Raw genomic sequence first — 15,624 nt, forward strand, 5'->3', positions numbered from 1 at the left:
TTTAATTACAGAAATTATATTACAGGATTTCGTGCAGACTATGGAAACGTCGCGTACACGTAAACGCAAATATGCAAATGCGCAAGGTTCTTGCGCAGCCTTACATCGCAAAAGGATTGCATGCTGATCCTAAAATAATTACCGGACAAAAGGGTGAAAGATTTAGCTTGCTAGTTTCAAAATAAGATAACGGGAATTGAATACGAGATAGATAGCTGTAGATTCCACTATAGAAAATTAAACAATGGTCGTTTAACACACCTATATTGGATTTATACGACGATTAAATTATTCGAACCGTGTTAAAACGCATATCTCATTTATTCGTCTCTATCTATGATATATTTCGAATTACGTAGCCGATAATTCTAGCAGCTAATTTCAACAAAATTATACATGCATAATCGCCAAGACATGCGTCGAAAATTAAAAAGTTGCAAGAAATTATAGAATTCATAGATATCCATTTAAGAAATTTTGTTTTAAATTTTAATAAAAAAAATTTTATCTTAAGACTTTATACAATTGCATATTTTGCGTTCAAAATTCAAAGAATATACACGATTCGGCGTATTTCCGCACGTAAGGTCCGAGTACGACTTTGACACATTATCCGGATTTGAACAAACCGTTTATTTACAGCCAACATTAATCTAGCAAACAATCGCGATGTGATTCGTAAAGAAGTCTCGGTGTCATTCACCGATCCTCGTTCGAGGATCGGCGTAAGCAGTTCCACCCTTTGTCGTGTTATCCGGAAACTACGGACTCGCGCGGATTATCCGAAGAAGGTTCTCTCGTCCTTCAGGTTGGATGGGGTCGACCGCAGATTTACGTCAGATTGAGATGGAGTGAGCCGGACACAAACGTAGGGAGAAGGACGAGGGGGACGGGGGTCAGACGGGAGAGAGTAGAAAAGCCGCGGAAACGACGACGCGGAAGTGGAAAAGCTTCATGAGAGGGAGAGATAGGGCAAGAACAGGCAAGCGGAAGACAAATAAAGCGAAGTGACGGGGCTTGAAACGGGATACGAGAAGAGAGGAGGTGAAGGAGATAGAGAAGGTTCGAGAAAAAGAAGGAGGACGAGATGCAGAAGCCAGGCTCTACACGAACATTAGGGAAATTGAAACGGTTTTCTTTATTTTCCCCGAGTCCTAGCTACAGAAGAGGGCTCGTGACGGAGACGACGATCAACACACATCTCTCGTCTTTACATTCTTTTACCTTCCTGTCATCTTGCACGTAGCGATTTCTCGCAGACACGTGCACTAATATGAGAAAACGGTGTTATATTTCTCTTTTCAATCGTACAAAATCGATCCGCAGAGTCGAATGCGACACGAAATCGCGAGCGCGCCACCGAGAGTGACATAAGTGAATTAATAACTTGATAGGTAATTAATATTCCGTAGAATTTTCGCGGGGATAATGATAAATACCAACGTGATATTGACGGTTCTGGGCGGTTATAGTTATTAATTAAACGGCGCGTAATTCACATTAACATTATATCATTATTGCTGAAGTACTCGATTCATATTGGAATTGTAATCTAATTGTGTATGCTGTAGCATATCAAACGTCAATATTAAATTGCATTCCTCAGACAATTATTCATAACTTTCCGATATTATCCAAAATTATTGCACGTTTCGATAACTGTATTTTTCAATAGTAGCATAAAACTCGTATGCACTTTCGCATAATTTATACTTTATTACCTTTTAATTACAGCTGCATATTTGATTACAAAAATTGCGCGATGCATTAGCGAAGTAATTAAAAAATTCTGCTTTATTAACATATATCCTTATCAGAGATACGCGAAAGGTCCATTTTTTTCGCTTGAGTAAAAATTTCATCACGCGAGAACTCGAGATAGATCATAAGATCCGAGACATTCGCCGTCTCCCCGGAAACGCGATGTCCGACACAACGAGCCACGGAGGATCCACTCTCGCGCGAGCCGCAAATGTGTGGCTGCGCATTTCCACACGCACGTAATCTCCCGCACACACGCGCACGCGAAATACACGGCTCTATCTCGGTATTTACGATACTGCCGGAGCACGCACGTGCGTATGATGTACGAGCCTCGGTAAATCTCGGCAACACAGCCAGCGCGCACCCCCTGTATTCCGAGCCTGGCGAGGGGCGGCGGCGGCGGCGGCGACGGCGATGGCGATGGCGTCACGTTGGACCTACCCTGCTTTTGGTATTCATGCTGACAGGTCGCCTTTATTGACTGTGGATAAACCGCGAGCGACTGCCGCCGCCGCCGGATAGCCGTGCGTGTCTCCCCCCCCCCTCTCTCTCTCTCTCTTTCTCTCTCTCTCGGCGAACACGCATATACGAACACGCATGAAAGCGCGAGTATTATGGTGACGGACGAAGAGAAGAGAAGAGAAGAGCATCATCGGCGGATAGCGCGGTCGCATTCGTATGCCGGCGGCACGTTTCGCAAATACGTGAAGAGGGGATTTGGTTTTCCGCCGCGAGAATCAAACCATGCTGTTATATACGCGCGTATTCCGGGCTCGACCGCGTTGCTTTCCAAGTCCGAGTCCCCTCCCGTAATTCGATCTTTAGTATGGCCAATGGGTCGCAAATTAGTAATAAGTCGCGGCATTTCTTGAATATGATGAGAAAAAAAAGAAGATATTTCTTTTTCAGGAACAATGCTTCTCCACTAGTAATGTATTCGTAATATTGGCCGATACCTCTCGCGATTGATTTAACTCACAAATTAATGTAACGATTTTACCTCAACTCTAATTTCCATCATAATTTGTTAAATTAGTTGAAAAATTTATTTCTCATGCATCGGAGATATAATGACTTATATTTCCATTTATTTTGCAATATAAATAACGAAATTATAAGTACGATTGTGTATATTGCGATTTTATATATGTGTTATTACATTTATCAGAGATATTATAGAATTTGAATATATTTACAAACGCAAACGTTGCAAAATGCAAAGAACATCTTTTACAATAAAAGCGAGATTATTCATACGAAACATAAAACATGCTTCACGTGTTTGTTTCATGCACTTCTTTTAAACTACATGCTTTTGCTTCTAACTTCTATTAACAGCATTTGCTTTCGTTCGTGTGATCCAGTATTAATCTACACGTTCTCGTGTAGAAAAATAATTCTCTTGAATTTTTAATTGAAAAAATATATTTTTCTTCTATAATTAATAGATATATCACGAAACCAATTTAAAGTATACGATATCGTTGTACATATATTTAGTAAGACTGTTTTTTTTTTTAGTTCGTGTAAACAAACGTAAATTATTTCGCGCGCTGTGGAAAGTAACACATACACACAGCTCTTACAGCTCCCATAGATTTCATCTAAAGCGTAAGTTCTCGCTTTAAGCTCATTTTCAGCGGTTCTTGTGTGTAACCTACACCGCTTTAGAAGTACTCGATATGTTGCGGGCTTGATATTACGAGGCTCAGTCGAATCTACCTATGCCCTCTTTGCCTGGTCGTTGACCCATTCGGCTATTTTCCGCCGTTTTCGGCATATTCCGTGTTTCCACGTTATTCCAGGCTGCCTGTTTCCGTTATATCAATAAATTACAGATCATTGCGCGATAAAAATTTGAATATACAAATGCCAATGTTCGCTTCGTATCAGGTAACGATACGATCGTTATTATTACTAACTTTAGCTATTGAAAATATTAAGAATTCAACAGAGATAAATAAATCGGATAAATAAATAAAGAGATTTTTTTCATAAAGGGCTTTTTCCTTTCTTAACCGTGCATTTTTTGGATTAGAATAGTTTGAAAACATTTTCGTTATATTTCTTGACGAGATTGCATCGTAATTGTATGAAATTGTGTTCATATGACGCGTCACGAGCGAACAATTTTCTCAGCGTTCACGTAAATATTAACGTTAAACATTTAAGCGGTATCGTGTCATTGATGTAATAACGCGCGCATAAATTACAACACGGGATTTAATACAGAAAGCGGATTAAGCAATTACGGCAAGGGAATTCACCGCGTATAGCAATTTTTGCGAGGAAATCGCGCGTCGAGCGGCTTGATATAAATATTTATGTGTTTGTACCTCTTCTTCCGCACAGTACGACCGGCTTTGTGCATAAATATTCATGCGCATAATATAGATCCTGATGTGCAGTTTGGCTAACGGTATATTCTAAATTCCGGGAGAGAGACCGAAGAATGTTTCTAACTGACAGTGTTCCTATATATCCGCAAAGTTAATTATTCGCTGTAATATACGCGAATAATTTACGTTTTTGTCTGAAAAAAAAAACATCGAGTATTCAAGTGCACATGAAAACAAAAAAAAAAAAAAATTCATGTATGCTTCGAAGATATATACAACTGTCTGTTGACGTGTAATCTGTCTCGGAAGTTTCATTCGTTAATAGATTGTGTGAGCGAGTTTTGACCGATATTTTCATGCTTTTCTATTTTTATCAACAATATCGCATTTCAGGCAAACTAATCGCGATGTGCATAATTTCCCAAATGTGCATATATACACAATGTACACTTTACTAGGTACTCTACTGATCGCTCCCTTAATTGAATGAAATGTCGCGATTTTCGGCCGAAATAATATTTTAATGAGCCGTTTGCTCCGCAACCCTTCTCGCTGTACATTTCCAGTCGACGCATAATTGCAGCGAACTGCACAAACTATTGATGGATACTCAATACCGGTAACAAGATTAAAGCTAATTGTCAGTGCGGTAGTGCTTTTATATATATAAAACGGATACGTTTTCACCGTCAACATGTGTAGTGAACACGAATCGCATGCCCCGCCTACGCATGCATTATTTATAGTGATCCGGAAAATAGTCACGTTGAAGCCGGAAATCGGGAAATAGTTACACTAAAGTGCTTTTCGTGAGTAAATTCACATCATAAATAACATACATAGATGTAACATATAAAGCATGAATGTAATTATTGGCGCATTTTTTTATACAGGAATTACACACTTGACGATTAAATTACTACAAGTTACGCATGTAATTAATTAAATTTCAAAGTTTTGTATGCAGAAATGATAGCCTAAAATTTAATAAATGGATTTTCAGAATATCGTCATTAATTTATGTAAATTATTGCTGACGCAGATACAATGAAGGAACAAGATAAATTAGTAATGTACAAATTAAAAGGAACTAAATTATTTTGCAATTAAACAAATTGTTTAGGAATAACACAATATTCATAAATATAATTTAATGTCAAACGAAGTATATCAATTATTTTTCTAATTATATTTCTCTGAATGGAAACAATAAATACGTCAAATAAATGTATAGAGCATTGGCGCATATGGCGCGAACGTTATCAAATTTTTCTAAAGACCATCGTCCGCTAAATCACGCGTGTTCAGCATGAAACCGTTTAATCGGCGTGACCCGCGCGCGAATTGAAATCATCTAATTTTATATTATAATTGCAAACCGAGCTGACGCGCACGCTAATACCCGGTCGGACTGTGACGGACGAACGTTTGAAATAATTAGGCCCTCATTACGTCGTATCGTATTCTCTAATTGAGCTCGCCCGCACGTGTCGCGAGCTCGCGGGAGCAATGGGGGAGAGGAGAGAGAGAGATAAAAAAGATACATGCGTTCTGGAATGCTACGTGATACCCGGTTGTTGGAAACGGCGTCGTCGGTTAGCGCGTTATAAGTGGCTGCAATGAAATGTAAAATATGCTTGTTAACACGATAACCTCCCCTCCGGGGACTTAAAAACGGGGCGCGAGAGGCGATGAAAGAAAAAGAGAAACGAGAAGTAATTTGTGGGAAGGGAAGAGACGGAGGAGAAGAAGGTAGAGGAGGCAAAGGAAGGGCGGCGCGCGAAAAGGGCAGCGACCGCGCCGGTGAAAGGGTAGGAGATGGAAAGTACGCGGGGAGATTCTCTGCCACTTTTATTAGAAGCCCGTGTACTTTTTTTCCTCGCCCTCTTATATCTACATACGTATCTTCGTGTACATAGCGTGTACTGGTCTCTCCCTTTGTCTTTCGCATCGAAACATTTACTGGGAGATTCAAGAGCTCTTGTACACGTACGACTGCCGTTTGTTGCGTGTTTACAAATGTTTAGTAAGATGTGTTTTCACGGTATCAAAACAGTGGTCGCACTTTCTTGTAATTAGATGCAGAAAGCTTCACGGCTGGAATACATTTTAAAGGTTAATTAATTTTCCGAAACACCACGTTGTTATTATTGCAAAAGTGTAGAAACGTCATGTTTTATTCGTAAATTGATATTTCTTCGTCACTATCGCGTAATTATATTTGAAAATTGTATTATTTTTGGTGGAAAATTATTCAAACCATGTCACGAAAGTGGCACAAAAGGTTAATTTAATCTTCACAGTTATTACACAATTCAATCCTCTATTAACTTATGAATATTTGTGATTACGGAAAGTTTGGTCATGTATAAATCACGCCGTTACATGAATGTTAAATCAATTTTATATAAATCACCGTTAATGTATAAACATTAAATCACATTCTATAATTAAATTCTATTCAAATTGATTAGTTTAAATCGACGACACACAATATCTCGTAAAGATCGGCATAACTTTTCACGACGAAAATACTAACGAATTAAAAGAATGGCCGCCCAATTTGATATATAAAAAAAACCATACATATCGCACGTTACATTCTAAAAAAATTTAAAAATACAACGAAAATGAATCCGCCACGATCAAAAGTCATTCCCGACTACTTTTTTGTTTATGTGAGCATATATCTGTTCTCGCGTATCATATATCGCATATATCGCCACTACATACATATGAATATGCGAACGCTCGTCGACGCGAAAAAGTACGCTCGTAATGTTCGTCGGCGGTGCTAACTGCGGCGCACAATGTGAAATATGACCGGTCGTATCTCTCGCGTAGGTTCGTTTTACATGCAATTACGATTTGTATCGGGAACGTAATTTTCCTGTGAGGGCGAACGAGAAAGATCGGCGCGGCGCGACGATTTTCTCTTCGGTAAAACGGGTGTTATTTCGATAGTCTGCGCACGACGTACCCGTAGGAGTTATACAAGAACGAAATGAAAGTCCTCGGCAAATTCGATTCCTGAAACCGTTCTCTCTCTCTCTTTCTCTCTTTTTGCCTTCGTTCTTTTGTCCTTTCATCCCTATACGTTCCCCGATCTACGTGCGACAGATCCCTTGACATCTTCCACACGTCTGCCATCTTCTCGCGCGCGCACGTAATTCGCTGATATGTGTGAACCGTGTCGCTTGCATCCTATTTTACAGTAATTGGCAACTGGCTTTGCTTGTGCGAGAACACGATACGCCAAATCGGAAGAACGACGCGTATCGATGGTGTTTCCGCTCGGCGGAGCTTGTATCCTGTTAGGGATTGTGCGGCTATCGAGGTATCGATTCAACGGCACAGACGCGTTAAAAGCGGTTTGCGCGAAAAGTCTGCACGTACATCGGCTGTTAAAGCTTCTATGCTTCGAAACATCTCCGTACCTCTTTTATACAAATAAAACTTACAGAATTCTCTTTGTAAAACGTATCAGGAATTCTAAAACTCTTTGGGGAAAAACCGATACTACATCAATTATACCGAAAATCGAATACTAGCTTGATGAAGATTAATAAAACAAGAAATAACATCGCTTTTCCAGCATTCGAAATTTCGTTACCTCCTCGATACAAGAATATATCTAATAGAAGGGGAAATAGGATCGACTCTAGCTTGAAACGCCCGCGAGAATGCAAGTAGAACGATCGATTGTTTACGCGACCAGTTTGAAAGGGGATCAGGTAGACGCCTAACCAGACTTCCGTTCCGCATTATCTTTAACGAGTTACCGGAAAGTTTCTTTAAGAGAACCCTTGGGAAAACTCAAGTGTGGAGAGAGAAAGAGAGAGAAAGGGGAAGATAGAAGGCGACTCGAAAGCGGAGGTGCGTGTCTAGGACGCGAAGAGAGAGCGATAGAGAAGCGAGGATCTTCCTGCAAAGAATATAAACAATGCGTTTTAATTAGAGTCCCTCGCCCCGATGAATGCACAATTGTTGCCCCGTGGGGGCTTTACACTTCGCCCCGACGCCAGCCTCCACGTTTCCATCTCTGCTTCCGGTAGGTAACGCTGCGTGCCGTGTATATCAGATGCCCCTGACGTGGATAAAACTAATTTCTCCCTTCGTCTCGGAAGGGGCGAGCGCGGTTCATTTTTGCTGCATACTAATAGCGCGCGTATTACGGTAGTATCCAATTTCTATTCAACGGACGTTATTCGAGTAAAGTAACATAAATCAGAACCTACTACAGAAAGAATTGTCTCTATAATATATGTGATAACAATCCTGCAATTATTATATGTATATATAAGTCGACGAATAATAATTATTCATGCTAGCCAACGAAGATTATTCATCTCTCTCCTCGGCTATATTATTTTTCAATAGAAAATAATAAAATAATATACCAAAGTATAAAAAAATAAATTGTATATTTTTTTATATCTTTCGTGTACGTCACTTCTTCCCTAAATAAAATTGCAAAATCTCTGGATAGAAAGAAGAATTTTAAAAAACATTTCGAAAAAACAAAAATTAAAAATTTATTATATAAGAATATTTATAGTATCAATTGTGTAATAAATCTTCGACAAAAAAAAAATATATTTTTTATTACACAAAAAGCAACGTATAAAATTACTAGAAATTATGTGAATAATATATACATATTTCAAAACAAACCAACTTTTACGTTTAATATATTGTTATGTAATATACAATTTTTTATGTTTATAAAGATTCATAATTTAAAATCAATTCAATTCTGTTTCTTTTTGGACGTTTTGCTGAAACCTACCAGCGTTATTCGCATGAAAAGGTACGGGAGCGCAACAAAATTTCGCAACAATCGACGATAAACGTGCCTTTTACTTGAACACGTGACAATAATTCCGCTTGGGAGAATCGCGGGATTGTGATTGTCCCCCCGTGCCGCCTTCAAGTCGGCACATGTATGCGTGCGTGAGCCCATAGGACCTGTGACACACGTGACCGGCTTACATAACGCAGCGCCTATTGTAATGCGCAATGACAACATCGTGTGTTAGCCCGGATTCGATGGCGACGGTGTTATGCGGCTGTCCCTCGTCCTATTACAAGTCTCGCTAAAATTTCGGGATAAAACAATTTATTCGAATCAAGATGCGATTTGTATCTTTGGAATCGTTTATTATCGCACCGATATAATGCAATTTAATCTTACATTTTTTTTCCTATTCATCTATTAATCCTAACGAAGAATGCGTTTGATGATCTAGGATTGAAATTAACTTGAATCTTTTCCCAATTTGATAAAATTATAATACAAAAATGTCACATGCCCTCTCTTTAGCATAAAAAAGATTTTAAAAAACGATATTTTTTCTAGACACGATAAAAATATGTATATTTCTTATAATCATAGAGATTATTTAAATAATTTTGCTGGGCATATCTTGATCTTTTTGAGCGTAAAAATCTATTACTGTTTTTGTAAAAAAAAGTGCGATATTGTCAATAATTAATATTATTTTATTATAATGTCGACAAGTTCAGTAACATAAAAAAATATAAAAAAATTAATAAACAATTCCATATAATAACCAAAAATATATAATATTGTTACAGGAATACACACATTATTCAAGCGAAGAGAAACAAACGCGATGGGCATGGAAATCAACACAGAACAGGTATAGAACAAAATGTTCTCCCACTATCGACTTCGAGTTTTCAAAACGGATTATTTTGAACATATTTGATGGCGCGAATAAATTGCACGAGCGAATCGGCAGGTCAATCGCGTAATTATTTTTAATCTCTCGCGCGTATCCCGCGCTTATCGCGCATTTCCGCCGGTACAATATCGTGTTATATACGAACATAATGCCCGGGTTATTATTCTCGCAGGGATCGACGACAATGAGGCATGAAAACTTAACTGGACCATAAAGAGCATGTGCGCGCTGTTTTACGAGTCTCTCTATGTGCGAATCGTCGCGGACTGGTTTTCATGAAGCAACGAACGAACATTCCGCGAGCCAAACGAACGCTATTTCTTCTTCACTTCCGCCACACGGTTAGTGCTAAACCTCAGGAATAGGCGAAACCCGATGCATACGGAAACCTCGTCTTTTTCGCAACAAAACTTTTCGACCAAACCATGCCAAGTGTCGACCGATGATATTAAAAAATGATTTGCTATTTTGGCATCAAAACGATACACGCGATCGTCGCAACGGGTCATCGCTCATGTTATAATATTATGATAACGGCGATATCGTTGCCAGTATAATTTTACGACGTACTGCAACGCGATCATTAAAAATACATATTTCCTATAATGTCTTCTGTGATAATTCTCGGTAACTCAATTATCTAAGAATAGCGCTTTTCTAAACTAACTATCACTATTATAAAAAAGATTCGTCCAAGGGAAATTATTTCCAAATCGGAAATTTAAAAGATTTTGTCTAAATTTTAATTAAATTTCGACGAATTAATTCATTGCCAGATTGATAATTGATACATATTTTTTTTTAATTTCTCATGTCGATGAGATTTTCATTCCCTTATATCAACAAGATCTTGTATAAGAAAACATTGTAAAACAAATATTTATGCCAGCTGTTGTAATATCTTTTTGTCCTACAATTTCACATCTAAACGACACAATGAATTAAGCATTTTAATCAATTTCCTCGCGCAACGACGAAATACTTTATACCTTTTGTCTTTGCCAGTCTCTCTTCGTTGTACTGGCGGATTTCTCAGCCTCTTACGCGAACGGGGGAATTAAATTGTTGCCGCGTTATTGTACATATTGCGCGGCGTTATAGCCTTTGGAATTGGGTCAAACAGTTAACGATCGGTATCCAGGCTACGAGTCAAGCCCACCTACGCGAATGCACAGGCGTCGTTCTATCAACACGAAAGATAATCGCTTTTGGCGAACGATTCCCCTGCCATCGATTACCAATACTTTCCACGTTCCACCGCAGAAAATAATTAACTCTATAAACCACGAGACGTCGAATATTACGAGATTTAATTCAAAAGACGTTCGGCCACACTCTATCTCGTTATAAAAGCCTTGTTCACAAAGGCGGTAAGATTAATTTAATCGTGATATATTGTAAAATTGCATCATTTCTTATCATGCAAGTAATTGCAAATAGTTGTAGACTCGGAAATTCTTTAGCATCGCGCGTGTAAAATTTCATCTCGCAGAGATATTCATTCCTTCGATGATCAATATAAATCTGTATTGACGAGGAAATTTCGTTATTTTCAATTCCCGTTTTTAATACGTTTCAAATCTGCGTAAAATATTACAAAAAAATGTCTCTGTATTATAGATATGATAAATTTACATTCGTCAACGTAACCTCTTTTAAACGATTAGCGATATTTTGCTAAAACGCACAAGTACGTGTCGAGTTGTAATTTCGATTCGACAAAAGGAAATAGCAGAGGTAGAGACAAATCGGACGGTTATCACGATTAGCGGAAGAGGAAGAGGGTCGTGTTATACCCGGGACGTCGACGGTGTCGCGCGACGGCTGCAGAAATTAATATAGATCTCATTTCCTCGGTACGGATATACCGAGCATTGTCTACGTGTTTCCTTGCTCTTCTTCTTAAACCCCTTGTAATTCGACTGTGCGCATTTACTCGCCGTGATTTCACGAGATCAAGAACGGAAAGAGCAATGCGACAATCACACGTATAGTTTAATTAAATCACGCGTATTTAAAATTAATTAATTTAGGTCAAAAATTATGATGTATCGATTAAAAATAGCCAGATACTACACTTTTTAATATTGTGAAATATACTGAACTTATAACATACACGCGATAAAAAAACACATAGCAACGGAAGAAGCAACGGGATACGCGATGCGATTAAATCAGAATCGCAAACGTAGCAACTTTTGATTAACTACTCATCGATTGCACGGAATCGTATGCCGTGCCATACGGGACGCACGATAGGAGGAGAATGCTGATAAGGGTGGTGGTGATGCAAATAAACGCGATAAATAAACGTACGATTAATTAACAACAGAACGCGCGCAGAGCTAGAACGGCCCCGCCGTCCGTGACGCGGTAAATCAGCGGCGACGAGAATATAATAATTGAGAATCGACGCGTGCACACTCGCACCTAATTGATATATCGTCAAGTTTTTGTCGATCGTTGTGATTTATTGTAGATGGTTTCGCGCAGGGAAGGCGCCGCGAATATACCGTATATAATATATCATTCACGACCTCGTTTACGTTAGTAGAATGTATTCGTCTTCATTATTTTTCCCCCGTGTACAGGAAGATAGTATTTTTTTCCGCGGGCTGTAGCAACCACCATCTCGCTTTACAAATCCCTTTTTGTATAAAATTATTTCACGTATAATCTATTACATTCAATATTGACTCTTTACGAGACAAGCGCTTAATTAGTATTTAATAATTGATTCAACGTATATTGCATCTCTCATCTGTCAACAATAATAATTAATGTCAATTAAATCGACGATCAGGCTGTTATAAATGAAATCTCGTTTCAACACCAACGCTTTTGTGTTAATAACCATCTCGTTATTATATCTTTTTTCAGAAATATCTGCGTAAAGCGCCTGTAAAACACATTCAAAAAGTTTAATTGCTGTATTACACACGCGGTACGTCTGAAGGGTGGTAAGGGATTTATTCGTGTACGCGTCTCTTAATACTGGCGATCGCGAAGATACAATTGCACTTGCGAGCAAAATACTGTAAATGCGTCTGGAGTAAGTGCACAACACATGGCGCACAAATATAGATTCCACCACGATAGAGAAGGATAGAGGAAGTGGATATGGCATGAAGCCTGCGTTTTCCACAACCCCCAGGTGCATGAACGGTCCTGCGGCAATGCTGGTGGAAGCAGATGAGGCGGAGGAGTCGGAGGAACCGTGAGAGGCAGCGGGAAAGGAGAAGGGGGGAGGAGAGGAGGATGGTAATATAACGCGAGGAATAGAACTCGGTAGAGACTCGGTTAATTAACGAAACCCACATGGGACAGGCCCGTGCTCTGTCCAGGCTGCCACATCCTCCTCCTCCTCTGCTCTCTTCTCGTTCTCCTCGTCCTCGTGTCTCCTGTGCCCAATCCTCTCGCCATCTCTTCCATCGATGTCATCCCTTCTCCTCGTTACCCTCTCTCGCCCCCTTCTCACTCGAAAATGCGACTATAGGACTGTACGTAAATAACTGCACACCCTTATCCGCCTTTTGCCGAACATATAAGAGCCCCGACGACGGAGGGTAAGCGACGAGGTAGATAAAGTCTCGGCGGTACGGCGGAGAAAGGACCAGCCGCAACAAGGGAGGGAAAGATCTTGTCCGGTCGCGCGCTTAATTAAAGAAATTCTTGTTTACTCCCGGTCGTTTTCGAAACCACGCTCGATCCATTTTACCCTTCGCTCCACGTTATCCAGATATGGAATGCGGATAATTTGTGCTTGACAGAAGTTAGGGGTATCGAACCCGGGGAATTTCTGACCAGTGCTTAGACACGCGATATAACGTGCGCGATATGAGTGCCGGTGACGATCAGAATATGGGTGAAATCAGGAAGTGAAAATGGATAGTATATGCTAAATAGCTTCGACACTCTCTCCCGCCTTCGGAATTTCATTTTGTATAACCGAAATCGTATCGAATTCTAAATATTTCAGCTGAATTTATGAAAACGACAATACTACTGTCTATTATCAGTAAGCTATATCCGATTTAAAGTTATCAAGTGTATAAAGCAATTTTTAATTCTTTCAAAACTCGAAAATAAGCTACAATTATTTTATAAATGCATAGATACAAAATGCAAATCTGATAAATTGCTTTTACATTCGAAAAATTTTTAAATAAAGAAATTATTAATCTATTGCAGAATATATATGAAATTTCATTAAAAAATTTTCAAACAAAATTATATTTTCGAGCAAAGAAAATTATGATTTTCTAAAAGACTTGTAAAATCTCTAGTTTACAGTATACTAAAATGTTAAATTAAATATCAGATAAATACATATCAAAATTTTCCAACTTTTTATATTGTATCTTTAATAAAAGTTAACATTTCAAATATTTATATACTTGAAACAAGCGGCTCTTCAAGAAAAGGAGGATTAAGAGCGATTGCGTTTCTCATTTCTTTCTCTCCGACGTGGATACAATCACTGACTACTTCGCATTTACTTTTCGCGCCCTTGCACGAACGGGATTTAATTCCCCACAGGTCGAATTAAACGAAACGTCAGTGAACCGTCTACGTGACGTTCCACGTGGTCGAGGACGGTGCAGAATTGTTGCCCCGTCCTAGCGATCGCGGGAGAGAGAGAACGAAGGGGAAGAAGCGGCTGTGGATGGGCGCAAAATAAACAGCGAAACATTTGTGCGGGACAGTCGAACGGATAGATGGGCAAACCGACGTCCGTGTGGAACAGGATAGCGTCGCTGCTGTCTGAAAGACGAACGTCCTTCAATTATCCGTACGCAGTACCGCACATATCCGCTGTTGTAACGAGCCCTTCCCGTAAAACATGTCTGCACTAAACGTTTCTCGCGATGCACTAGTTAAATTGCGAGCGTAATATAGATTTGCTCTGCGTAGAGAATAGTCGCTGTGTACTTTTAAATCGTTGTGTTATATATATTTTCTCTATCTCGTTTCAATACTAATATAATATCTTCTTATTTTTTCTGTCAAAGTATTTTTTTTAAATATTTTCGTGTGTACTATAAATATTTATGCGAAAATTCCAAGTGAAAATAATACAAATACATACGCGTAATAAATATATTATTTACTTTGTCCATTTTACAATATCTATATTTTTTTAGATTTGTGACGAATGTGTCTACTGTAAACGAATACTAATGTTAAAAAATTATTTCAAAAAATTCGCCTGTGCTTACGCAAATTTTTGCACAAAACGAACGCTTAAGCATATTTTTTCATTGTGCTTATATTGCTCTTACGAGCGATAAACTAGCGTCATTCTACGAAGCGGTCAAGGAAGATGTGAATTATGAGAGAGGTCACGCAGCATACTATGTTATACCTATAAATTGTCATTTTCGAATTTTGTAAGTCACAACCTCATGCCATAAATAAACCGCAGTGCTCTTGGCAAGTTGCTGCTTTTTCTACGAAAGATTTGCGGAGAAGCGGCGCGTTGTGAATGCTGCATACTTGCTTATTCAACATATTTCATCTAAACTTTTTCCACTCGTTCTTGCACATGTTCTTTTTTATCTAAATTCTCGCATGTCCTTTTGTTATGTAAATTTTTCGTCACAAACATCGATTGTACTTTTGTATAATAAAAAATTGAAATTTCTTTTAAATTTTGTAATAGACCTTAATATTTCATCTTAAGAATTTCAAAATTGTATATTTTCAAAAATTTTAAGAACCGGAAGAAAGTACGATATTTTTTCAATAAATAGGCGTGCTCTTTTCTTTTTCTCTCATGATATAGAAAAATAATATATTCTCTATTCTCCCAT

General features: G+C 38.6%; 1 protein-coding gene and 1 long non-coding RNA gene across 3 annotated transcripts in view; one reads left to right on the plus strand and one right to left on the minus strand.

The window, feature by feature from the left end:
• Window positions 1–15,624, plus strand: part of LOC115232842 — a 92,540-nt gene that overhangs the window by 26,389 nt on the left and 50,527 nt on the right. The window contains exon 2 of the long non-coding RNA XR_003883667.1: window positions 9,702–9,766. This is a non-coding gene — a long non-coding RNA (uncharacterized LOC115232842). The remainder of the gene's footprint in view (window positions 1–9,701; window positions 9,767–15,624) is intronic.
• The window catches only part of LOC115232839 (ubiquitin-related modifier 1), a 162,889-nt gene that overhangs the window by 10,031 nt on the left and 137,234 nt on the right, over window positions 1–15,624 (minus strand). The gene's annotated exons all lie outside the window — the stretch shown is intronic.

This window comes from Formica exsecta, unplaced genomic scaffold (genome assembly GCF_003651465.1).
Source record: "Formica exsecta isolate Colony F162 unplaced genomic scaffold, ASM365146v1 scaffold15, whole genome shotgun sequence".
Taxonomy (NCBI): Eukaryota; Metazoa; Arthropoda; class Insecta; order Hymenoptera; family Formicidae; genus Formica; species Formica exsecta.